Below are 25,851 nucleotides of genomic sequence, written 5' to 3'. Positions count from 1 at the left end.
AAAGAGACAGGGTCTCATTCTGTTGCCCAGGCTGGACTTCCTGTATTCAAGCAGTCCTCCCACCTCAGCCTCCTGAGTAGCTAGGACTACAGGTGCACTTCACCACACCTGGATAATGTTTTAATTTTTTGTAGAGATGGAGTCTTGCTATGTTGTCTAGGCTGGTCTCAAACTCTTGGCCTTAAGTGATCATCCTGCTTTGGCCTCACAAAGTGTTGAGATTATAGACATGAGCAACTGTGCCCAGCCTTCAAGCATTTGTTTATTTTTTTATATTAACATAATTTCAGATCTGTAAAAAAGATGAAAGAATAGCACAAGAATTCCTGATACCCTTCACCCCCCTCCCCAAAGTGTTAACATTTTACATTAGCTACATATGCTTTATCATATTAATTCTCTCCGCCATCACATACAAATGTGTGCACACATACATTGTTTCACTAAACCATGTTTGTTACTCAAATGAAGCTCCATTATCTTGAAATATTTTACCGTGTTTTTCTTAAGAACAAAGAATTTAGAGTGATTTTTAAAATAAAAATAATACTTTTTTGTCCTTTTTTTCCTGTTTTTCCTCCAATTGAAGGTTTTAAAAAGCAAAGTGGCTAAAAGAGAGGAAACTGGCTGATGCTCCATAAATTGGTTCATCAGCCCATGGATCCTTGAAAATTGACTGTATTTTTGTGATTCATCATTTCCAGGTCAAATGAGCTTTCAAAATGGTGAGGGGCAGGGGGAATAGCACTTGCATCTTCTGACTTCTTAAAACCCAAATTAATTTCTTACGGACTATTTAGTCAGCAGCATAATATGAATGAAGCTTTCTTATAAATAGGGAGCCTAAGCTGTGATGTGAATAGTAACCACAATATTCATTACAAGGAAATTAGCAGTCACATATAGAAAGTAGTTAGAATCAGTTCAGGTGCTCTATTTTTCCTTTTCATTTAATGTTGATTCTTATGAATTTGGGATACAGAAGGAATTGACTATGCCCTAAGTGCACTGTATTGTATTATTAATACCAGTATAGCGGCTGAGTCCCACTAGACAGTCTTTGTGGTCTGCTGATACTCTAAGAAGTGTCTAAGCATAAAAGGAGGCTGTTTGAGTTGAAGTGGGCTGATGGTCTGGAATGACATTTGAATGCACGGAGGACAATGTCTAAATGACAGTGTCGAAAAGGGAAGGCAAAAAGAAGCTGGAGACTATTCCCGCTGTCCCATGGATATTCGTCATCCTCCTGCAATATTCTTCACATGGGGGTTTCATCTGGGTAGAAATGGGGAGTGGAATCACGGAGGGCAAGACACTGGGGTCTGGGGACAAGAGCCAGGGTTTCAGGTCCTTAAACACATTAAAATTCTAGATGGATAGCAAATGTAATGAAAATCACAACCCGAATGTGTTTTGATAGACAAAGTTAAACACTTTAGCTAAATTGTTACAAATATATTTAACAAAAAGTTTGCAATACTCTGAATTGCTTCATGAATAAGCCTTTAAGAGCATCCAATTGGTTGTGCAAATGAATGGAATCTTTTGAAATTTAGGATAGCTGCTTCCTCTACTAACCTACACACACACCCCACTCATAAGCTAAAAAGAATAATTTTTCAGCAATCCTAGAGTTGTTCAGATCACGTCATAGATTAATCAAAGGTTACTTTTCCATTTAGGGAAATAATATACTCAGTCTGGAACAAAAACAATGCAAAACTTGGAGTCATTGGTGGAAATTTATCTCATTATGAAAATCACTCTGTATGCCAAGCATGGAATCAAATACTGACTGTTAACTTCCCTATTTGGGTGAATTTTTTTTCCTTTAAATTATCACCATTCTCTTAATGTAGTTTGTGTTATGTATAGTGCCCTTGGATTTTTAATTGCTCTGGATTATCATTTTCAATGCAATTAGTAAAATGCCCTCAATTACATATAATAATTACTGTAAATGGGGCTATTGGCCTAATTACTATAAATGGGGAAAGATGTGCGATTATAATGTGCAATGAAATCATGTACAGTATTTATTTTACATTATTACATACAATGGTATAATGATAACACATAATTATATTGTATCTTTCCTTGGTCAACAAATCTACTTTATATTAAGATACCTAGAATTGTGATCCATTGCCAAATTAATCACCTCCCAGATCATTCTTCCTAAAGTCATAGAGTTATTCTGTGGGCCAAGGGCCTGCTGAGTTTAAATATAATTAAATAAACTGATTCTGCACAGGCAGGAAATATCTGGAAGGAAAAAAATTATTTTACCTCTATTATTTAAGAATGCCCAAATTTTCCTTTTTGTCGGTGTCAAGAATTTAATCCTCCCTGAGCCATGTACCAGCCTCCACCATACCTGTTTATTTTTATGTGAATATGTAAAAATTAACACCCCTAAATGGTGGCAACGTTTAAAATATGCCTGAGAAAAAATAGGTTCTTTCTTCACTGTGGCAAATATTATAATCATCCCTAGTTTACAAATGCACACTTAACGAGCTTATAGCACATAATTAATTCTGCAAAGGATGCTGTTTGACAGAGGGGGATTATGAGAATTGCATATTGATAGTGGCAGAAGAAATAAATTTATTTTCTGTACGTAAGGTAGGGTATTCTTGTGTTCTTTAGAAACTGGCACATCTCAGAGGTGTTGCTCTCAAAATGATCTCAGGATGGAAAGAAATCAGTAATTACAGAGCCAGGCATTCAGTTGTGTCCTAATTTTCCCACCAGTTTTTCAGTGTTTCAGCTGCCTCGGAGACTTAAAGTATTCTCATTAGGTAGCCGCAGAGGCAGCCGCTTGCCTACTCCCTCATTCTCTCACTCACTTTTCCTTTTTTTTTTTTTTTCTTCCATTCCTGCCTTGGGAGTGACTGTGAAGATCATTTGGTGGAATGATTGGCAGGTTAGAGGATTCGATCAGATGAGTTCCTCTTAGTGCAGGTCAAAAAGGCTAGTTAGCAGGAGCTGTCGAAAAATGCCAGCAGCATTCGAAATGGGAAATGTCATGACTTCGAGGCAGGGGGTGCCACCTGGAACAGAAAGCTCTCAGCTCATTAGCAAGTTACAGGATGCAGGCTTAACTGGAGGGAGCAGGGAAGGAAAGATAATACCCAATAGGGAAAATGATTGTGAAGTGGAATTGATTTCATGTATAATTTGTTTATCACTAGAGGGGACAAATGCTGTCCTTCTGACATGAGCGGAGGAGTGTGGACTATGAATGAAGCAACTTAGCATAATCTCCAGGTTGAGCTTTGGATTTAAAGAATGCAAACTTCTTTATTCTTAACTGTGGAAATGATCAGGTCATGTTACATTAATTAAAGCTGACATACTCTCAAATGTTTTATCTGGGCAATTGTGGCAATTTGACAGAAACGGATAGAGATGGGCAACTTTAGAAAATAAGAGGGATTTTTCCCCCCTCTGCTAGCATGGAAGACTAGCTCAGTTGCATACTGAATTATATAACAGGGTTGGTGTTGACATTCAGGGGTTAGCTAGGTTGCACAAATCAAACCAGGGTTCCAGATTCACATGCAGTCTTATTGATAGAAGAGACCACATGCCCTTTGGGAGATTTGTATCTAATCCATGTGAAGAAATATATGTACATTTCAGAATGTGACTGCCATTTTTGGTACAATGTTAAAATTTTAACCTCTTTTTTTAAAGGAGAAGTTCTCCAATTCCATTGCTACCTAGATGTCAGTTCATCTAGAATTTAATATTCTACTATAAAGTTAACTATTTACAGTAACCTTATTTACAAACAAAACTATACTAAAAAGGTGCTGATTTAGAGGAAATTAATCTGCAGATTATAAAAGATAACATAGTGGCAAAACAGAAAATAATATTGCTTCACATGTATTCATACTAAACTCCAAATTAAACGCTTCCAGTGTTTTTACAATGTATTAAATGAGCTTTTGTGTAAAGCCTTCTTTTAAACATAAATTTCATCCGAAAATGTATTTTCTTTTGATAAGAAACTTTTATGATGTCATTTATCTTTTGGCATGCAGATCTTCATCTTGTTAAGTCACAAACGCCACAGCTGCAAGTCTTCCTGGCTGAACACTAAAGGATGTTTACTTAGCATCCAGATTCTGGTTAAAACGTATATTTTCAAAATGTCTTTGCCTTGGTTTTCTCTTAAATATTGAGACATTTTATGACGCAGTTATTAAATAGCCAATGCTTGTTTTATCAAGCAGCCTCAGACTGCTGTGTAATGTGAGTAAGAATCTTAAAACCTCCCAGTCCAAAACAGTGGTGCAAAATTCATTCTATTCTGTATTCAGCATAAAAAGCTTGTCATTAAGCTACTGTATATAGCTGTCAAGATATACTGCATTAGTTCTGTCAAATATAAAAATTTAAACATCAATGTGAATCCACTCATCCCCTCATTTGGGAATTGTATTGTGTGGTCCAGAAGCTGGCCTTGAAAACAAAATTTTTATAGAATGCTATTTGAAATGGTTCACCTAATGTTAAGATTTTTATTCTTTCACAGAAACCCAATTTGTTAATAACTGACAGATTTATTAGATTAATAAATAAATTAGTTTGAGAGGAAACATTGTCAAAAAAAAGTTATAATGAAAGAATTGGGTATAGTTGTCTACATGTAGGTTTCCCAGTCTGTACCTTTAAGTAAGAAGCCCTTACCTCTCAAGACAGGCATGAAGGTGCCTGGCCCTGAAGAGTGGGAGGTGAATTGGTGGTGTTCGTGCATGCCTGGTCTCATGGCCTACCATTTTCTCAATTCTCTATATCCCCTCAATTCTGCATTCCAAAGTCAGCTCTGCACTCACTGACTTCTTAGATTCTCCACTATTTTGCATTCATCTCAACCCATCTCCTCTCCATTAACTAATCTCTGGTACATACTGACATTCTTATATTTATCATACTCTTTGTCGAACCTTTCCACAACTCTATGGATTGAGTAACCATGTGTTAAAAGTCTCACTTTCAGGTTTATGGGTTCTCCTCAGAAAAGGTCCGTGGGTACTAAAGAAAAAAAATGGTAGTTTTGTCTTGGATTTTTATGTTAGCAGATCTCAAAGTGTGGTCCATATACCCTGTGGCTCCCCAGAGTCTTCATGGGGTCAAAACTGTTTTCATAATAATAGTAAGATATTTGTTGCTATTTTCACTGTGTTGACATTTGCACCTCCAAAACCAATGGAGGGTAAAACTGCTTGGTCCTTAGCATGAATCAAGGCAGTGACACTAACTGTATTCCTGGGCACTGTATTCTTCACAACCACACAATTGCAGCTTTGGGGTGTGGGGGGAAGCTTAGCCTAATAATATTTTTGATGAAGAAGTTAAAAGTATTGATTTTATTAAACCTCTACTTTTAGGTAAATGTCTTTTTAATATACTGTGTGACTAGATGGGAAGTTTGCATAAATCATTTCCACTGGATGCCTAGTTATCACAGTTGTCTCAAGGAGAAGCTCTTGTGCAGTTGTTTGAGTTGCAAGCTGAACTAACTGCTTTTTTCCAGGAACATGGTTTTTACTTGAACGAATGATTGACAGGAAAAACTATAGTTATTCAAACTTGGGTATTTGGCAGACATTTTATCAAAAGGAACCAAAAGTGAGTCCATCACCCAAGCAAAACAACCAATAGTATTTGCTGATAAAATTAGAGCATTCAATAGAAAATTTGAATTTGAGAACACTGTGGATAGCTTTTATTTGCCACTGCGAACTGGACAGTCTCCAAGAAACTTTTCTAATGAGATGGTGGTAGTATAAACAAGTGTGACTTTTTTGATATTGTATAGTGAAATGTGTCAACCTTTGAAATAACTGCATAACCCACTAAATCACTGTTTTCCAAATGATCAATGCATGATGTTAGCAAAATAATGCATGGATAAAATATTCACTGAAAGTTTAAAATAAACCAACAGATATTAAGGTAACAATACAAAGAGTTCATTGATACAGTTTCAGATTCCCTGGTATAATTAACCATTAAGAAACTACCACTTGTCGAGTTTTGTTGTAATATAAAAGAAGAATATATCTGAAAGGGCTTTTAAAATACTTCCTCTTTTCCAACTACTTATCTGTGGTGGTCCCATATTTTTGTCATTTGCTTCAACCAAAACAATGTATCATAATAGATTGAATGTAGAAATATATTTGTGAACCCAACTCTCTTCTATCCAGCCACTCATTAAAAAGATTTGTACAACTGTAAAGCACTGCTAGTCCTCTCACTAATTATATTTGGAAAATATGGTTATTTTTATTTAAATTATGTTTTTATGTTAACATGTAATGAGTTCTTAAGTAAATAATTTTTAATTAACAGTTTTAATTTTGAATATAGTAAATATCAGCAGCCACAAGTCATATAAACGAAAGTCTTTAGGGGGTTCCTTATAACTTCTGAGAGTATAAAGGGGTCCTAAGATCAAAAAATGTGAGAAGCACTGCTCCATTTCACAAGTGCCATGCATTAACTCTAACATACAAGTAATGTTGGTAACATTTTCCTTCTTGAAGAAATTACTATTCAGCACAAAATTTTTTTGCTATATGAAATGATTCTAGTTCTATCAATTTAATGTCTCAATTTTTCTAGTGTGTAATATAAAATCCCTATTCTTGTGTTCACACAAGTATCATCTGAAAATGACAATAGAACATCATTTACAATACCCCTTGATGACTAGTAGACCAAATCTTAAAAGACTTTTACTGTATATTGATCTAAGGGGCTGTGACTTTCCTTTTTTATATGCATTAAATTTGATGCTGCATGGAGAGCCTCTGACCGTATGATACTAAATCATCAGGCCATTTTACATAGCTTGTTTATAGGACTCCGAAAGTCTTTCAGAAAACTTCCATTAGACACAGCATAAGTGCAACTTCATGTCAGAAAATGGGAATTGGGTCTTTTCTTACCCAGATCCCATGAAGTACCTCATGGAAATCTGGGCACATTTGGGGTTTCAGAATCCAAAATATCTAAACCTGAGTAGCAGTCAGTCAGATTAGGGCTGTGCTTTTTTGTTTTTTATTTGTTTTGTTTTTGTTTCTTGAACTCTATTTTGAAGTACTTTTAGATTTTTTAGAAGAGTTGTAAAGCCAGTACAGAAGGCTATGTCATTAACCCAACTTCTCCTAATATTAACTTTATTTTTTATGACCTAAATGCTTTTGAAGACTACTGTTCAGGTATTTTGTAGAATGGCTCTCATGATGCTTTCTCATGATTAGACATGGGTTGTGGGTTTTGAAGAAGAATACCACTAAGATGAGATGACTTTTCACCACTTCATGTCAAGAAGTACATGATATCCACATAACTTATCACTGGAGTTGTTGTCCTTGATTACACATTAACACAGATAAGGTCCTAAAGCCAATGTAATATCCAGGATGTAAAGTTAGAGAAGCAGGAGGTCTGGGATAGTTTCTCAATCAAATGGAAGGAACTCTAGATGGTTACCGAACTGACAACAAGGCTGCCTGATATCAGAATCCAAAGAGAGAGAGAGAGAGAGATTACTCTCAAGGCTTTGACTTTCTAAATGAAAATGGGTGGAAATGGAGAAGGAATCACCAACGAAGAGGGGAATGTCTGAGTTAAGAACCCTGAGCTGTTCCAGCCTTTGACTCAGGATCACTCAGGATCAGTGATAGAATTTAGCAGGGCATCTGACAGAGTATGGAATATATTTTGTAAACATGAATAAAATGTGGCTACTTTACAAATGTTGGGAACAAAGCAAGTGTTAGCCCTTTGATATTGAAGTCACCTGTTCACTTGTCTTTCTTCCCTACTGGAATCGAAATATCAGAATACAGGAACTTGTTTACTGTTTTGTCCTCATTTCACCATTATAGCTCCCATCTCCTCACACGGCACTTAATTTATGCCCATTAAATATTGTAAAAATATTGACATTAGTGAATATCCAGCTAATTCACCATTCAGCAATCTCCTGCTCTTTCAGTAAGTATTTTTTTTTTTTAGCAACCACTGTATTGGTGCTCTACTAGACAATAGTAAGAAGACAGTTCTAGTTCAAGATACTCACAATTTTGGGACACAAATGCAGTCTTTTAAATTTCAGGATGATAAAGGGTATAGCAGAACTTTGCATGAAGCTATATGCGAGGGCAAATGAGGGAAAAATTAATTTTGTTGGAGGAGGTTACAGAAGTTTTTCCAAAGGAAGAGATTTTGAACAAAAGAAGGCATTGGATTTTGCATAGGCATGCAGGAAGAAAAGGATATTTTCAAAAAGAAGAAACAAACACCAAGAACAAAGCTGTGTCACAATGTGCAGCATCTTTAGGGACGGATGTGATAAAGCTTAGGGACAGGGAGAATGAGAAGACATGGACTGAGAAACTCATTTGAAGCCTGATTCTGAGGGTCTTGAATGACATGCCAAAGAGTTTGGATTTTAATGTTGTTGCCCATGGAAAATATGTATGACTTCATGGTCACACATAGAAGAACCAAAACCTTCAAGGCAGGAGATCCTTTAGGAATCATTTAACAATGCTAAAAGATGTACTTTTTTTTCTTCTTTGAATTTATTATGTTAGGTCATGTCTTTAAAATAAGAAAATAAACAAGATTCCATTCACATTTATGCCTAATTTAATGTTAGCGATTATACCAACACTTACTCTTCTCCTTCTTTTCATCCTCCAGCCCTGATATTTTGTGACTCTTGTTATAAACATGGTTTCTTGATGATACATTTATCAGCATGTTACAATATGTTTCTTAAAAGTAATATGTAAATTCTTTTAGGTGAAATAATATGCCTTTTCTATTCACATATCTTTTGTAAAATGAGTAACAATCCCCTTAATTTAAATTTTGTGAATATATTAAATTTCATATATTAAGATATATTGGCACCATTTGGGGGAAATGCAAAAAATGGAAAAGCAAGTTTCTAGGGATAATATTTTAAGTCATTTTCAAAGTTGAAAGAAATGTTTAAGAATTCAGTATCTTCATGGTCTTATTTTATGAATAAATTCACACTCCTGTCTATGTTCTTTAAGACCATGTAAGAGTTAACTGTAGTTTCAAGCCCAGTTTTGCCTAAACACAAATACACTGTGAAGTATTTGACAATATTAAAGTCTGTCTAGCCAAATTCCTTAAACCACCTTAATGTTTAGTAACTAACTAGAATTTTCAGTGGTGATTATGCTAACAATGAAAAAAATGTTGAAACAACTAATGTAAAACAGATAAAACAAATTATTTAAGAACAGGGTAGACCATTTAAATATTTTTAAAATCAGTAAATTAAAGTTTACCAAAGCAGATGAAATATGATAGTCTTGAAAATTACAAGTTATTAAGGCAAAGTAACATGGAGAAATACATGTGATAAAGTGAAAGAAGTAGAATATTTTCCTTGTACATATAGAATTTATACGTAAGAATGAGTGAAAGGAAGTATATTGAACTGCTATGTCCTTATTTTAACATAGAAAATGGTTTTACAGATTTTATTGTATAATTAAGAAAGTTAGTTAATTTACATTTTTATAACAATAGTAGGCTCTCACTATAATCCAACCTCGGAGTCCCCTTGGATAAGTCCAAGCTCTTTGATGCGATCTCACTACCAGATTTTCCTCGATAGATCTATGATGAAGAGTCAGATACTATGCAAGCTAAGCTCATTTTATAACCACAGGGCATTCCATGAGTTAACATTTAAAGTACTTTCTATTACACCTAAGAAGTGCTGAAAATTAATCCTTGAAATAGCAGTATCCAGAAGATTAAGAGATAGCATGAAAACATAATTTAGCCAAAAGCAAAAAAGAGAAGCTAAAGGAGTCCTATTGGCATAAGAATTTGGGACTCCAGATTCTTCACCTGCTGCTAATATCAATGGGCATCCCAAAAGGTGAGGGTTTTGGGGGGTTAGGGGATGTTGAGTCTTTTTAATGAAACAGTATGTACTTTCCTATGCCAAGACTAATTCTACAACATTGCTTTGTGGGTTGAGAGGATGGAGATGTTGCAAACAGCCATGACTATTTTCCAGTTTGATCCACTTGACTATAGCTTAACAGCTTATAGCTAATGGAAAGTCTTTGAGGTAAATAATTTTTTTAGTACTTCACCTTACCCACCAAACATCTCCTGATCATGGCATTGTTGATCTACCTGCAAGAACATAATACAGTCCTCAGAGGTCCACTTCCCACTTGCCCAGACCTGAACCTTTTGCAAAAGGTCAGAAATTAAGATTCTTGACCTTATTCATTTCTTATCTGCAGCTTAAGGGTAGAGAGACTGGGGAGGCAAAATCATTATCTTTTGTTTGTACTATTTGTAATGCAGAGTGAAAATAAATTTTGAGAACATTTCTATTAAGAAAATGAATTTAAGCTGGGCATGGTGGCTCACGCCTATAACCCCAGCAATTTAGGAGGCCGAGACCAGTGGATCATTTGAGGTCAGGAGTTCAAGACCAGCCTGGCCAACATGGTGAAATCCTGTCTCTACTAAAAGTACAAAAATTAGCTGGGCAGTAGTGGCATGCACCTGTAATCCCAGCTACCCCAGAGGCAGGAGAATTGCTTGAGCCTGGGAGGCGGATGTTACAGTAAGCTGAGACTGCGCCACTGCATTCCAGTCTGGGCAACAGAGTGAGACGCTGTCTCAAAAAAGAAAAAAAAGAGTTTGTGGAATTTTTTATTGTGTGTATATGCAAACATATCTTGAGACCCCGAACCAGCTTATTAATTGGCTATTTTATGTAATATTCAAATATGCATGTATTTATATATTTGTATACATATATATTTCTGTCTGCAAAAGCAATGTGTTTCATTTTTAATTTTTTTTCACTTTCTTGTGACTTCCCATGCAAAGCTTCATCATTCAGTAAGCTCTGCCTTTTGAATTGTTTATTTTCCTATAGTTTCCAATTTCCACCTTCATCTGTTTGTTTGAAATGTTACTAGAAAGAAGCAAAAACAGAAAATTAGGGGGCAGGGGTTTGGGGGTGAAAAGGAGGGAGAGGTAGGAAGACTGCTGAGGGGAAAAAAAAGATTTAAATCAGAACTAGAATGAATGCTTCACTTCTTGGCTTTTAGCACAATTACCATACGTTAGGAAATATGCAGGGCATAGTTGATTACAACTAAATGAGCCCCTTTTAGAGGCAGTGGCAGGCCCAGGGATCTGACTGTCAGAGCTGTGAAAGATATTGAATTGGAAGGCTGGTCTCGGTGTCAGGCATAGATAGTCTATACGGGTGAGCCAGACAGAGAAAAGATAGCTGGGTAAGAGTAGCCTCAGACAAGGGAGCCACGTATAGCATTTGCATACTTTTCCTGCAAAGGGGGTTTAATCCAAAGAGGGAGATTTCAGTATTGTCAGTCATGCTTTGTTTGGGGTGAAGAGCAGAAGGAAATCAGCTGAAGGGGCCTTTCTCAAAGCCTTGGTCTCAGCCTTGAGGTTGTCCTAGCAAAGTTACGTTCTTGAGGGTTGTTTGCATACTATTGTCTGTTTGAAGATCTTCTAAACCCAAAGGGCTCAAAGCATCCCCCTTTGCCAGCACAAAAGAAGGGAATTTGTGTGGTAAAAATGACTTATGTTGCAAACTGAACCCAAGCACCCTTTGTTCTTACACAAAATACTCTGAAGTTCCAAGGATGTCTTTTAGAGCCAGACTCAGTGAGTCATACCATCAAAGTGCTTGCAGGCTAGAGAACCAGGTAAAACCAACCTACACTTGTATCTTTCTTTGCCAGCTGAAAAGAGACTTGTGTACTTCCTAAAGAAGATGGCTCAAAAAGTGAGGCAGATAGAAAATAATTTTTTATTGGCATGGATCATTTTTGCCCTATTTCCTTATAGCATTTTCTGATAACAGAAGTGTTTATGCCTAAAATAGAGGCAAATTATTTTGGCAGTTCAAGTTGTCTTAGCACTCGACCAGCCTTATCTTTTATCTTGCAACATGAGTTTCTGATTTTGGTCTGTGTCCAGTTTTCAAAACTATGCCTTCTTTTCTAAAATATGATGTCCTATGTAGTATATGATGGTCTACTCTTCACCATAAGTCTTTCTGATAATCTACACATTTACAAAGAGGAGTGTTTAATTATCCAGATATTTATGGATCCAAAATCAGGGCTCATTTCAACTTCACTAGTTGGTTTGAGCCTTAATGCCCATAATGTCTATAGTTCAGGAAAGTTATGTACTAAAACATAGACTCTGAATTTAAAAAAACAGCAATGTACTTATTTATAAGGGTAATATGGGTAGTTGTGAGTACCTTTAAAATTTGTAGTCTTCCACATAAAGCTGAAAGCTTCAAAATATGTGATATCTTAACACATTTTATATATATACATATGCACACACACATATATACATATATAAAATTATGAACATACAGACTAAACACTCCTTGTAACTGGTCAAGTGGGATATACAATAAAACTTTACCTTGGAGTTTGGAAAAATATATACATACTTACATATAGCAACTAATTCAGCTTGAGGTTTTCTAAATTAAGGATATTCCTTTATCAGTGTTTAATGGTTTTCTTATTCTTTTGCTGGATTTTTGTCTCGTTTTGAAACTTTCTTTAAAAACCCTATACAAATGCAAAATGAAAAATAGAGGTAATGAAAAATCTTTTTATCTAAGGGTCTAAAAGATAAGGAAATGTCCATCTGGGTTTCAAAGAAAAGGCAAAACTTACAACATGTAAAAAGAAAGATAAAGCATACTTTGAAATTCGCATGAGCCAGCTTCCAAGAGAAAAGTTATGCCCTCTTCATTGAGAGAGTAATTAGGAAATCTTTTATCAGGATAATCATATTTGGGATTTTCACTGATGTTATAATGCTAGTGGGTGTGGATCACAGGTGAGGTTTGAAGCTAAGACATTGACAATGCCCAGATTAGAGCTTTCTCAAGTTATAACTGTGGATAAAACTGTGCTTGCTGCTTTCCTAAATGTGTTATTTTTTGTTATGGTTGAAATGCTTGTCTCTGATCTAAGTAAACTCTGCTTTGCTGGAAGTGGTGCATTTCTTTCCCCGGCTTTGCATTTTTCCCTGTGAGAAGCGTGTCTGAATTGGGGGGACCTGAATATACCTCTTTGTTGCTGAGCTTGTCAAGCACAGTGCTGTGTTCCCTTTCCCACCAGGAAGGTCAGACCGCTGGGGGCCAATCTGCTTTCTGAAATGAACCCTACTGTCTGTCCCTGGTGTCTGACAGATTGAAACAGTTATCTGTGTTACTGTGCTTTCAATGCTATTTAAATGCCTTGCTTTCTGGGGAAAAAAGTAATATGAAGGCTACATTGAAAAAATAAAAATGTTTTAAAGGACTGTACTTTGGATGTTAATATTTATTTAAAAGGCAGATTTAATTACCTTTCTAAGAACATATTTACAGATTCAGGAAGTTAACTGTATGCACTGTGCACACACGCATACACACACTCACACCAAGATAAGCCCGCACTTATGAGCTCTACTTTTCTAAAGACTTTTGTGTGTGTATGTGTGTGTGTGTGTGTGTGTGTGTGTGTGTGTGTGTGTGTTTAATTGGAGTAATAAAATTATGAAGTATGGAACTGTTTCAATTGTGGAGTTTTAGAGTAAGAGTCTTTTGTTCACTTAGATTTCAGTTTCATGTATTTTGATGAGAGGTATGTATAAAGCCTGAAGAAATTTATACTGTGCTGAGCCTCACTTCAATACTCTCCAGATAATTGAGCTAATTAAATCTTTACCAACATTAACACAACTCCGGCATTCCTTGGACAGTGGATAATTATTGCATGAACATGGCAAGCTTAAACTAAACAGATGAAAATAGAGTTCTGTGGAATGGGTATTGAGTTTATTCTTTATTCATCTTTTGATAAGGTTTAATTAAAACTGCCTCTCTCCATTGTGGTGAGAATGAATGTGCTTGTTTTCTTAGTGAAAAGCAAATTATTCACTTCAGCCATGGTTCAATAATCAAAGCCTTTGCAAAGTTTTGGGTTGTAGTGTAGCTGTGGGGATATAATTGCTGCAATTCTGTATGAAGGCTTTATCTTTTTTATTACTTTCTCTTATTTATTTTTGTAGAAAGAAATTTATAAAAGCCCATTTTGTGATTTGGTGTGGAAGTGCATATGTTTGAAGCCTTATTATAGGCTTTCTGTGGCTAGATTTTTTAAAAGGTGTATTTCTTAGAGCCGCTTGCTAAAATAAAAAGGTGAAAAGGGACACACACTTAAATAGATGGCATTTGAGATGGATTTTTTAAGTTAGTGAAGAGAGTTTAATAAAACCTTTAAATCCTGTGGTTGCCACTGGGCTGACATAGTACATTGACAATCTTAAGGGTGAAAAGCAATAGACCTTGGGAATTCTTTCTGCAAATATATGTTTGCATTCTCTTTCACTTTCTTTAAATCTACCAGAAATATTTTTATTATTGTTCTTTTAAGTGGAGTGGAATTTTTTTATGTTAGGGGATAATTTTGTAGTATAAATAGATTTTATGTATATTAATGATAGCTGATTGTTAAATGTATTGTCAGTACTATCCTGTGATTTATATTTCTTTCTTTCTCTTTTTCTTTCTTTCTTCATTTTTATAAAATGGGAGATTATGAGGATATATAGGATATGTTATAGAATCAAGGACAAAAGTAAAACAGGGCCTTGTGCATAGATTGGAAACAGGGACTCCAGCCGAGATAAGATCTCTTTCTTTCTCCATCTTTTTGTTGCCTCAGTGCTGGCTTTCCCTGCTTCTCTGGTCCATGTGATGGGAGCCAGGTTGACTTGTCCTTTGGTTTGCAATAACAAGCAGACATCACTCTAGGTCTGGGTTTCCAACTCCTCGGGAAGGAAATCTGTCGTTAGATTAAGTGATTCAGCCCTGCGTCCAAATTCGGGGTCCTCCACTTACCACTTTTTACTGCATGTTTTCTTCATCATTGTTCCTTCAGGAGGGAGGAAATGCAGACAGGAGCAAGTATTTCTTAATCTATAGAATTATTTTAAGGATTAAGTTGCCAAATGCAGTGTTTTTTAGCTCCCTTAATGGATAGTGATATCAATCTATTAAACTGGGAAAAGTATTTCTCAAGTACAATAGACTAAATGGGAAAGGAAAATGTCTGAGATAATCACATGTAGTAAAAATAAGTATCATTTCATGAATTTTTTGTTTCAGCTGTATGTGTGCATGTGCATTTGTATCTACACTGAGTCACTTAATAAAATGCATTTTTTCCAGTGAGTTGTGGCCAAAACAAATTTCAAAGCAGTCACTGCTCCTCAGATTCCCTTGAAGGTCTCTCTTGGGAGGCAATGGGAAGGGAGAGGAACGCTGGGCAGGGCTTCAACCCCATCACTCTCCCCATCAAAGTAGCTCCACTTTAATCTGTTTTACACTTTATGTTTCTACCTAAGATATTTTTCAACAAAGGATACAGTGGCCGAAAGTTTGAATGAATGATTTTCCATGTTTCCTTCTTGGGATTTTTAGAGCTAAGTACAGTAACCTCCAGGACCACAGCAAGGATTATTTTGGTTTTCTTTACTAGGGAGAGCTCAGGAAACATTTCAGCCTTCTGTGTATTGGCTGGCTGGCTTCCTTCCTTCCTTCCTTCCTTCCTTCCTTCCTTCCTTCCTTCTTTTCCTTCTCTCCTTCTTTCTTTCATTTCTTTCTCTTTATTTCCCCTGTTCTCTTTCCCTCTCTCTCTTTCTCTGTCACCTTTCATTTTCTTTCCTTTCCTTTCTTTCTTTCAAGATGAAATACAGTTTCCCTACTTAATCTCATTGAAAAAGAAAAAAACTCTGAGACTTAACATACAACCAGGACAACACTGAATTGGAATGAACTTTAAACAGCCTTACAATTTTAAAAAGAGAAAAACAGTGTGCTTTTTCCTGTTCTGTTCTTTAGGAAGGGATGAAAGGCAAAAGTGAGCAATGGTGACACGAATGAGAAGGATTTGGGCAACCTCTTCACATGCTCAAATAAGGTCCTTTTAGAACCAAGGATTGTGGAGAGAGGCAATCTCTTTAATAGAAATAAATAGCAAGAGAACAAAGACTAAATAAGAAAACAAGCTGACTCCTCTAAAAGTACATTTTACATGACTTCCTTTGAAAAGTTGAAATAAATTTAACAAGTGCTTTTTCTTCCCTTGACATTGTATGAGAGGATCTGTGTAAAACAGACTGTCCTGAAGCCAGAACCTTAGGTCCAACTCTTTTGTTTAATCTGAGTTCTGTTGTATCTGTTTGCAAAAAGATGTGGAGTGATCATGGGCTTCCTTTATTTTAACCTTATGTTAGTGAGCCCTTTGTTAATCATTCATTGCATTAACATCAGTTTTGTTGGTGGTAGGCTTGACTCAGTTCAGGCAGCTCTCTCTAACTCAGGAAGCAATATAGAATAGGGATTAATATATTTGGCTAATACCAGCAGCCTGGGCCTTCAACTCTGCTATGCTACTTATCAGCTCTGGGGTAAGCCTTAACCTGGGCTGAGCCTTAACCTTTCTAAGCCTGAGTTTTCCCAGCTATAAATCAGGAGTAGGAATGGTGCCTCTCTTGTCAGTTTGTTAGGAAGATCTAAATGAGAAGATAAAGTATTTCGCACAATACTTGCTTGGTCCATAACAAGTACTCAGTGACTGTTAAGAATTCCAAATTTCATTAAGTCTATGACAAATAAAAGACAGATTGATTTCAGATCTTTTATGATAACTATTTTTGGGGAGGTTTTTTCCATTTCTTTTACCTAAAATGAAAAAACAAAATCTAGACAATCTTATAATGTAGCTTATTTCTTGGTAAAAATTGTGCATAACCATGACAGAAGGAAAAGCAAACCAGGGCTTGGTTTGGCATGAGGATATGAAGAAAAGGGATTTGTGGAAATTGGGAAAAGAGATGCAAGAGATTTTTGCACATCAGCAAAAAGCACAAAACTTGTACTGAGTGTGTCTCATGCAGGGGATGGGAATGATTTCCATATGAGTAAAGCAAAGGAAGCAGTAAAGTGGAAGCAGTCTTTGAGAAGGGTAAGTTTCATGGCCCTCAATAGGGGGCCATTCCAAAAAATCCTCAGTGTGATGCAGTCATGTAGTTAGAGTGGGAGGAGACGGACAGAGAAGAATTAAAATTGTCTCCACTTACTCAGATGAACTAATTGGTCAGATGGCACCTTCACTGGCTACCTCAGAGAACTCAGAAGGGGCAAGCAGTAGGTGAGGATAATTAGGGCAAGTCTGGTGGTACAACGTAGAGTCCTTTCGTTTAGGTTGATATAGCAGCAAAGAGAGAAAGAGAGATAGAAATTAAAAGCAGAACTGAAGGTTTGGGAGCTTCCGGCATAATAAGGCTTGATGGGATAAACAAAGATTCAAAAGCTGGGTCATTGTTACTGAGCTGTGAATAGAGGTCAGTACAGACAACACAGAAAGTAAGGTCAGAAAAAAAGACAGAAATAAGTTACAGGGACATCCCTGCTACCAGCTTCTCCATGATGCCGAACCAGGGCATTCCAACCTATGGTTATAGTGTCTTTCTCTTATTTTTTCAAAACACTTGTGGAGGTTGTAACCCGGAAGCCTTTAACAGATAGTGCCCATATGCCTGGCATTTGCCTAAAACAGTGTTTTTAAATATTAAAGGTAATAGTCTACTTTTAAAACTATGTCAATTTTACATAAAAATACATATTTTTCTGCATCTCATTTTTTTTAGAAAAAGGAAGATTAGACCACTTTGGGCATCTCTAACAGCAGTGATCAATAGGGCTGAGTAGTGGCTGCCTTCTTTCGCAAAGGCCGTGACCTGAAGTTTGCCGCACTTCCTGCCACTCCTTTTTCTCTCTCTGTCACGCAGACTGAGAAGAAATTGCTGTTTACCTTCACCTTATTTGTTGTTTATCTTATGGCAGAGGAAAATAAAAGTGAAATATTTCTTGTAGCCATGTCTCTGTTGTCAATGTCAAATATAAAAATTGCCAAGAGAAGCCTTTTTTTGGAAGAAGAATGGCTAGAGCCCATTTCTTTATATAAATATTCTAGCATACTTCACTCAAGTTGCCTTCTTGACCCTTATTGAGTTGCTGTCTGAGAGTTCATAATAATTGCATGGCATTTAACCAGGTTTATTATTATATGTGCTTACCTTCCATTTCCAAGGGAACCATAAAGCTTCGTCAGGTAAAGCTGGTTTATTCCATAGCATCTAACATGATGTTGTACACAAAGTGAAATATGTGCATCTAGTTTCAGGGAAACCAGGAACAATAGGAAAAGACTATAACAAGTTTCTAAAGGAGAAAGATCTTCATGATAATAAGTGAAGCAATTGACTGAGAACCAAAAGACAAATTAGCAAACTTTTACTAAATGCCAACAGATTTCAGATGGGTTTTGTAAGAGATCCAAAGATGTACAAGACATGGTCCCTATTGTCAAGCAGTTTACAGTGCAACAGATGACATAAGATACAGATAATTCACTCACAGTAAAATGTGAAAATTACTGTTATACAAATATAAATAAAATGCAGTGAAAATAGAGCAGGGACAGACCTCGTAAAGTTCAGGGAATGCTTCATGGAAAAGATAGCATCTGAGCTAAAACTTGAAGACTAGGCGGGATGTTTATAGTCAGGGATGGCTTCCAGGAAGGGGCACCTAAAACCACAGAGCAGCTGAAAATTCCAGGATATGTTTGAAGCTGTACAGGAAATGTAGTTGCCTCAAAAACAGAGTAGGTGAGTGGGTACTTGTGTCCTTCTTAAAGGTAGGAAAGAGAAAAATGAAGACCATTCACTATAGCATCAGAACAAGTACAAGCAACTTTTTTCCTTAACCTTTTGTCTTTCCCTTTTATTTCTAGAGATAGCTGTCATGCCATAAAGCACAATTGTAAGGTTAATAATAATAATAGTGGATAGGTACAGTGGTTCATGCCTATAATCAATCCCAGCACTTTGGGAGGCTGAGGAGGGAGGATCGCTTGATCCCAGGAGTGCAGTGAGCCAAGATTATGCCACTGTGCTGCAGCCTGGGTGACGGGGTGAGACCCTGCCTCTAAAATAATAATAATAGTAATACTGAGAACATCTCACTTAATGAGTGCCTACTGTGTGCCAGACATCACGCTGAGCACTTTACATGAGTACTTTCAATTAATATTCATAACACCCCTCTAAGGTAGGTGTTCTTATCCCCATTTTGCAGAGGAGACTGAGATCTGAGCTGTTCCTTCATGTCCTAAATGTCCCACTAAGCTAAGAGGTGGTAGAGCTGCATTTGTAAACTAGAGAGATGTCATGTCGTTGCACTTATCATTGGCTTTTTTATTCTGACTTCTGACAAGCCTGCATTATTTTAGATGTTTCAATCATAATCTATGTAGTTATTTGGTTGCTAATGTTTAGAGGAGCTTTGGCTACCTCTAAGGATAAAATTAGAGATTCAAGAACCACAGTGCCTCCAAAACCCTGACCAGATCAAGTTAATTAATCTGTAGCTTGAACACCCTAAAGGCCCCATTTAAATACAATTTCACTGTTAGTGAGGAACTCCAGAACCTTGATTAAAACTGAAAGCAGTAAAAAATAAAAAGTGTAAATCTGTTTTTAGAATCATATTCTTCTGTTAGTTTTTCAAATACATATCACAGCTATTAATAAAATGATAATGTTCTCTGAATTTCATGAAGGCACAATTGGTCTGAAAATATTTGCAATTTTTCATAAGGATTTGTTTTTAAAAAACATTTGCTTGAGAATCTATTATTATGGGCTATATTTGAATGGTATTGGCATTTCATAAATATTTCTTTCAGGATCAAAAATGCAGTAGGTGCAGTAAAATTCAACTGCAGCTTTAGACTCTGACCATTTTAACAGATTCAGGCAGCTTTCCTTATTTATGTTGACACAAGAGAGAAGTGACACAGATGACAGAAATCATTGAATTTGAGGATGCAGTGTTTGGGCCACGGCTGTATCATTATAGTAATTTTTGATGGTCTCATAGAAATTAGTTTGGTGCCTTAAAATACCAATGATTTTGGAGCAAGATTTCTAAAGCATCCTAATGCCTAGAGCAAGTCTCCAAAAAGGAGTAATCCATTAGTAGGTACTTGAGGGCTTGGAAAAATTGTTAAAAACAATGTGAAGAATCAGCAAGAGAGGGATGATTAAAAAGAAAAACATAAGCAATTTCTAGCATTTTGTTGCTGCTATGAGACTCTTGGGTTATATCCTTAGAGTTAGATAAGTATTAGGGACATAAGGACAGAGAAAATTAAAAAAAAGGAGACTATTCCTTCCTAAAGATTTGAACACTGAGATGGATTGTACCACTCTCCTTTCATTTTCACCTTTTTATTCTTACTTAACTATATGCTGAAGCTTATGTAAGTTAAGCCATGGGTGTTTCAGATATCAACTTCTCTTAAAAACAAAAAGAATAGGTAGTCAGGGTTCCTAAGATAAACACTAACTGGATAAGACAGAGGGAGGGCTGACCTATTCTCTTCAGTGTTTTAAGATTTCCTATTGATGTTGATAAGCAACGTATGTGAAGACCTGTTCTGATTGAGCAATCTCACTGCAATCCATATAGTGCCTTATTTCTTTCTTTAGACATACCTTTTTTTTTTTTTTTTTTTTTTTAAGAGGGAGCTGAAATTTAAATTAATAAACCAGCCAGGGCTGCATGCCGACATGACTTGAAAGTTAACTGGAATTTATTGATCTGCTGCCTACAAGCTGTTCTATGCCGCACTGCACATAAGAAAGCCAGTCTTTAAAGTCGCCAAAAAAATTTTAATTACCTCAAAAAAGGTATTTTACATTTCTAGACAGTAACTGTTGTTTGACTGGAACCTTCTCTCCTCCACCCCTTCTCCCCCCAATTGGGTCATTAGTGACTAGTGTTGACAACAATGATAGCTAATGCAACGTTCACAATCCATGCTCAATTTTCTGTATTAATGGAGGAAAGGGAAGAAATGGTTTGCCAGGCCGGCCACTCTTCTGCCACTCTCCCTAAGGAAGTTCAGTGTACAGGCATGACTGTCTTGATGATAATTTCAAAAGGTGGGGTTACAACTAGAAGCTATTCATCTTCCGTATTAACTTGGTATATATCTAACCTCTCTGAATTTCCCAAACTCCTTAAGCCTATTTCAATTTGTCACTAGATGCTTTTCCTTGAAGAGACACCTGTTGGGTAAATCTACATCTTTCCTATCTTGTGTCCTAAAAGAGCCCTTAACTTCAAAGGGGTTAAACTGGCATTATTGTTCAGACAGTAAGTATAGTAATAAACCACTTTTGTCCTTTGCATTCTACAAATTTTTCCAGTCATTCCTCTCAACTTCCATTCTGAATAACCTCCATTTTCTTTTTCTTTTTTTTTTTTTTTAATTTTATTGCATTTTAGGTTTTGGGGTACATGCAAAGAACATGCAAGATTGTTGCATAGGCACACATGTGGCAGTGTGATTTGCTGCCTTCCTCCCCATCACCTGCATCTAGCACTTCTCCCCATGCTCTCTCTCCCCAACTCCCCTCCCCCCACTGTCCCTCCCCTATTTACCCCCAACAGACCCCAGTGTGTAGTGCTCCCCTCCCTGTGTCCATGTGTTCTCATTGTTCAACACCCGCCTATAAGTGAGAACATGCAGTGTTTGAACTTGTGTCAGTTCGCTGAGAATGATGGTTTCCAGGTTCATCCATGTCCCTACAAAGGACACGAACTCATTGTTTTTTATGGCTGCATAATATTCCATGGTGTATATGTGCCACATTTTCCCTGTCCAGTCTATCATCGATGGGCATTTGTATCATCGATAGGCATTTGGGTTGTTTCCAGGTCTTTGCTATTGTAAACAGTGCTGCAATGAACATTCGTGTGCACGTGTCCTTATAGTAGAACGATTTATAATCCTTTGGATATTACCGAGTAACGGGATTGCTGGGTCAAATGGAATTTCTATTTCTAGGTCCTTGAGGAATCGCCACACTGTCTTCCACAATGACAACCTCCATTTTCTATCTTCTTCTGTCTCTTTCAGCTCCCTCCTTTTTTTCTTTAATTATACACATACCTATCAATGAAATTATTTCCTTCCACTTTTAAACATAATACTTATTTAATTTCTTCAATTTTATCGGACTTCTCTAATCATATATCTTGCAGGACATAGTAATCAAACTCATACAAATTGGGTGGGTGTAGACAAGACACTTCATTTGCTTCATCAGCATTATCTGATGATCACCTGTGTCATCACTTTTAGGGCTCCAACAGCCCCATCTCCACCAGCACCTATTTCTCTCTTTCTCTCTCTTTGTCTCTCTCTCTTTCTCTGTCTCTCTTTCTCTCTCTCTCTCTCTCTCTCTCTCTCTCTCTCACACACACACACACATGCACACATACACACCTTCCCATGGTTTTAGGTATCTTGTCACTTGGAAGAGGCAGACGTGTCCTGTAAGATTTGCCTTTTTTTCTTTTTTGAGTGTACTCTCTCTCTTACTCCAAGATAATTTTTAATATTAGAAAGAAAATCCAACTAATGCTGGCTACTAGTTACTTTTAACACTTCTCTGATGGAAAATGTTGGTTTGACTCATTATTTTCCCTCTTTCATCAAGTTCTCTTTCCTGGAGAAAACATTCTCCCCAGCCCCACATTAACTCTATTTTTCTAAACTGTCTTTGATGAAGAACATTGTCAAGAGCTTTTTGAAAGTTTAAATAAATTACATCTCCTGCTTATTTACTCTCTCAGATAACTCAAAATGATTGGCGAAACATGCCCTCTCTCTATATAAACCATGCTGCCTTTCTCCTAACAGATTATGATTGCATATATGACAATTAATTGCACTTTATTGTAGATGCTATCTACTTGCTATATTTGAAGTGGCGCTATAAGTCCCAGGATTCAAACCAAACCCCTTTTTCTTTCCCCATTAAAGTCTGGAAGCATGCATGAAAAATCCAGGATAATCACCAACTTGTTTCCTCTTTGATATGAGAACACTTGATAACTTTTATTCTTGTCATAGTTTCTAATTATGTTTGACTTTAAAATTATCATGTTTAACATTAATATCATCATCAGGGAATCAGTCAAGTAGTAGAAAGATACCTGGGTTAAATGCTTATTTATCTATCTATCCATCCATCCATCTATCCACACATGTATGTGTACACACATATGCATATATAATCATTAGCTATCTCTGGATTCTGAGTACATTTGAATAAAATTAAGCTGTATAGTCCTAAATAAAAATGGATTTTAAAAGGGAATTTGCAGGCCAGGTGTGGTGATTCATGTCTGTAATCTCAGCACTTTAAGAGGATAAGGCAGGAGGATCACTTGAGCCCAGCAGTTCCAGACCAGCTTGAGCAAGTTAGAGAGACCTCGTCTCTACAAAAAGAAATTTTTTTAATTAGCCAGGTTCAGTGTGGTGGCATGTGCCTGTGGTCCCAGCTTCTCAGGAGGCTGAAGTGGGGAAATCACTTCGGCCCTTGGAGGTCAAGGCTGTAGTGAACTATGATCACACCACTACACTCCAGCCTGGGCAAACAGCGAGACCCTGTCTCCAAAAAAAAAAAAGAAAGAAAAGAAAAGGGATTTGCAAATAGATAATGATGTGTATACAACTACATTTTACCCACATAGGCGTCTTCCATTTCTATTCCCTCTGTAAGATGTGATGGTAGCTTCCTGGCTGGGTATGAAATTTGTGAGGGAATTGTTAGCACTGGCGCCTTAGAGTAGAAAGTGGAGTGCCCCTGTAAGTACAGCCTGACCTAGATGTTTAGGCTACGATGTCAAGTGAGCCATAATGTCCACCCTTAAGGACATTGCATTCTTTTGGGAGAGATAGACAACAATCAGTTTGTCTGGTCAGAGCAATGAGGATTATGGTCAGGCACACCCAGGAGTCCCTGGGGAACTCTGAGAGGGGTGTATAAATAGGCTGCTGGTGGGATGTCTTCCTTTGAGTATTGTTTTTTTTTTTTTTTTTTTTTTCATTTCCTTCATATTAGGGCAAGTGAACAAATGTTTATTCCGTTCTTGCCATGTATCAGGCGTTACAGGAGACATATGTACTACCTGTAAGGGGCTGCAGACCAACAGCAACAGTTGTTGAAATTTTATATAAAAATAGGAGACCCCATACATGAAAACCTGTGATTAGGAAGACTGTGCCCTGGAGTGGAGACCTAATGATTTTAGATTACTTTGGATGGACCGGTAATCTTGGATTCCTGTTAATAATAACATTTATTTAACACCTTGACTTTTGCCATAAAACAGTTTTTCCCTGTTGAGAAGAAATCATTGCAATATATGAGCAAAAGGTCCATTTCAAGATACTGAGCACATAGTCCTCAAAGAAGGGAAGTAATAATAGATTTGAGATATTATTTAGGTGAGAAGAAACATTGAAAAGAGCTTTATTTCAATATTACAAAACATCTTTTCCCTCCTCTGAAACCATTTTCTGAACATGCCATTTACATTGGGAGCTTCAAAAAAAAAAAAAAGTTACCACTTTCAGCATGTTGCACCCTAATTCTTCATGCTCCTTCCTTTTTGACTTTCCTTCTGTTCCCTTCCTGCCACCTTGCTTGTGTACTCCATCCTCCCATGCAGGCACAGACGGAATTCCAAGAGTGGAAGCAAATTGCTGATGGACTGCAAATGACATTCTAATAGTTTTAGCAGTTCAAGCTCTCTCTCCCTTAACATGTAGCTAATGCATAAAATGTTAATACTCCTTAAAAAGAACATATGTTACAATCTTAGTGCCTTGTCAGACACACTCTAATCTGTTAGCAATTTTAGGCTGACAAAAGCTTGTTCCTGGCCCCATATCTGTCTCTACAGTTCTCTCCACTATATATCCTGTGCAAGTTCAAAGCATGATGATGACATTAGATAGTACACGTGTTGGTTTTATTAGCTAGCTCTAAACTGTTTTATGTGAATGCACTAATTTCACTGTACAGAATTAACTATACCATATGAGTGTGTTCTGGTTGCCCTGATAACATTCATTTTCTTCCACTCCATTTTTCCCCTCTCTTTACTGACCCTGTGCATCCAGATCCGTAGTGGTGGGGGAAAATTGATTGATTCAGAAAGTAGGGGATTGCAATGTAGTGATTTCATGCTCAGTTGTTGGCTAACAAGACACCATAGTTTTTATTTAGTGAGGCCTGGTGGCAGGAGAGGAAGAATTGTGTAGGGCCCAGCTGCCACGGTTACAGAGCAAGCCGCTTAAAGGGCTTCTGGGTTCCAAGTGTGAGGGGAATTGTCTCTTCCCAGCAGGTAAGGGATAGATCTAGGCAGAGCCTATTGTGTTCAAGACGCTGACTGGCCTGGTCAATTCATAAATCCAAAAAATTACAACATCTTCTGGTCAGGAGGAAGTGGAAGGGACATTCAACATTGCACTTAACCATTTTAATGCCAGGATATAACACCCCCTGCTTGCTGGCTGTTTACAAGGGGGCATTTTGTGTTTAAAGCATGTCTTTAAAATGTAGTTTTCCTTTCCAAGTCACCTTTTAAATTAAAATAGATTAACCAATTAATTATCTATTTAGTGAAAGCTAGTCAATCCATTTACATTTGCTGCTCTTATATGTTTACATATGTTTCAGATAATTGTGATTTTTTTTCCCCAGATTGGTCTAAAAGGACTAGAAAGCCCTAAGGTTTATGTTCTAGTTATGTATGTATGT

General features: G+C 36.8%; 1 protein-coding gene across 9 annotated transcripts in view; it reads left to right on the top strand.

The window, feature by feature from the left end:
• Window positions 1-25,851, top strand: part of CDK14 (cyclin dependent kinase 14) — a 602,339-nt gene that overhangs the window by 521,466 nt on the left and 55,022 nt on the right. The window contains exon 15 of one of the 9 annotated variants that reach the window (XM_032253083.1): window positions 17,812-19,017. The exons of the other annotated variants lie outside the window; for them this stretch is intronic. The gene's annotated coding sequence lies outside the window, so the exon portion shown is untranslated. Of the gene's footprint in view, window positions 1-17,811; window positions 19,018-25,851 lie in introns of those variants that run through there. 9 annotated transcript variants of the gene reach the window in all.

This window comes from Sapajus apella, unplaced genomic scaffold, assembly GCF_009761245.1.
Source record: "Sapajus apella isolate SASKATOON/1434 unplaced genomic scaffold, GSC_monkey_1.0 scaffold81, whole genome shotgun sequence".
NCBI lineage: Eukaryota > Metazoa > Chordata > Mammalia > Primates > Cebidae > Sapajus > Sapajus apella.
The sequence above is the reverse complement of the archived record's forward strand: the minus strand, read 5'-3'. Positions and strand labels throughout refer to the sequence as shown.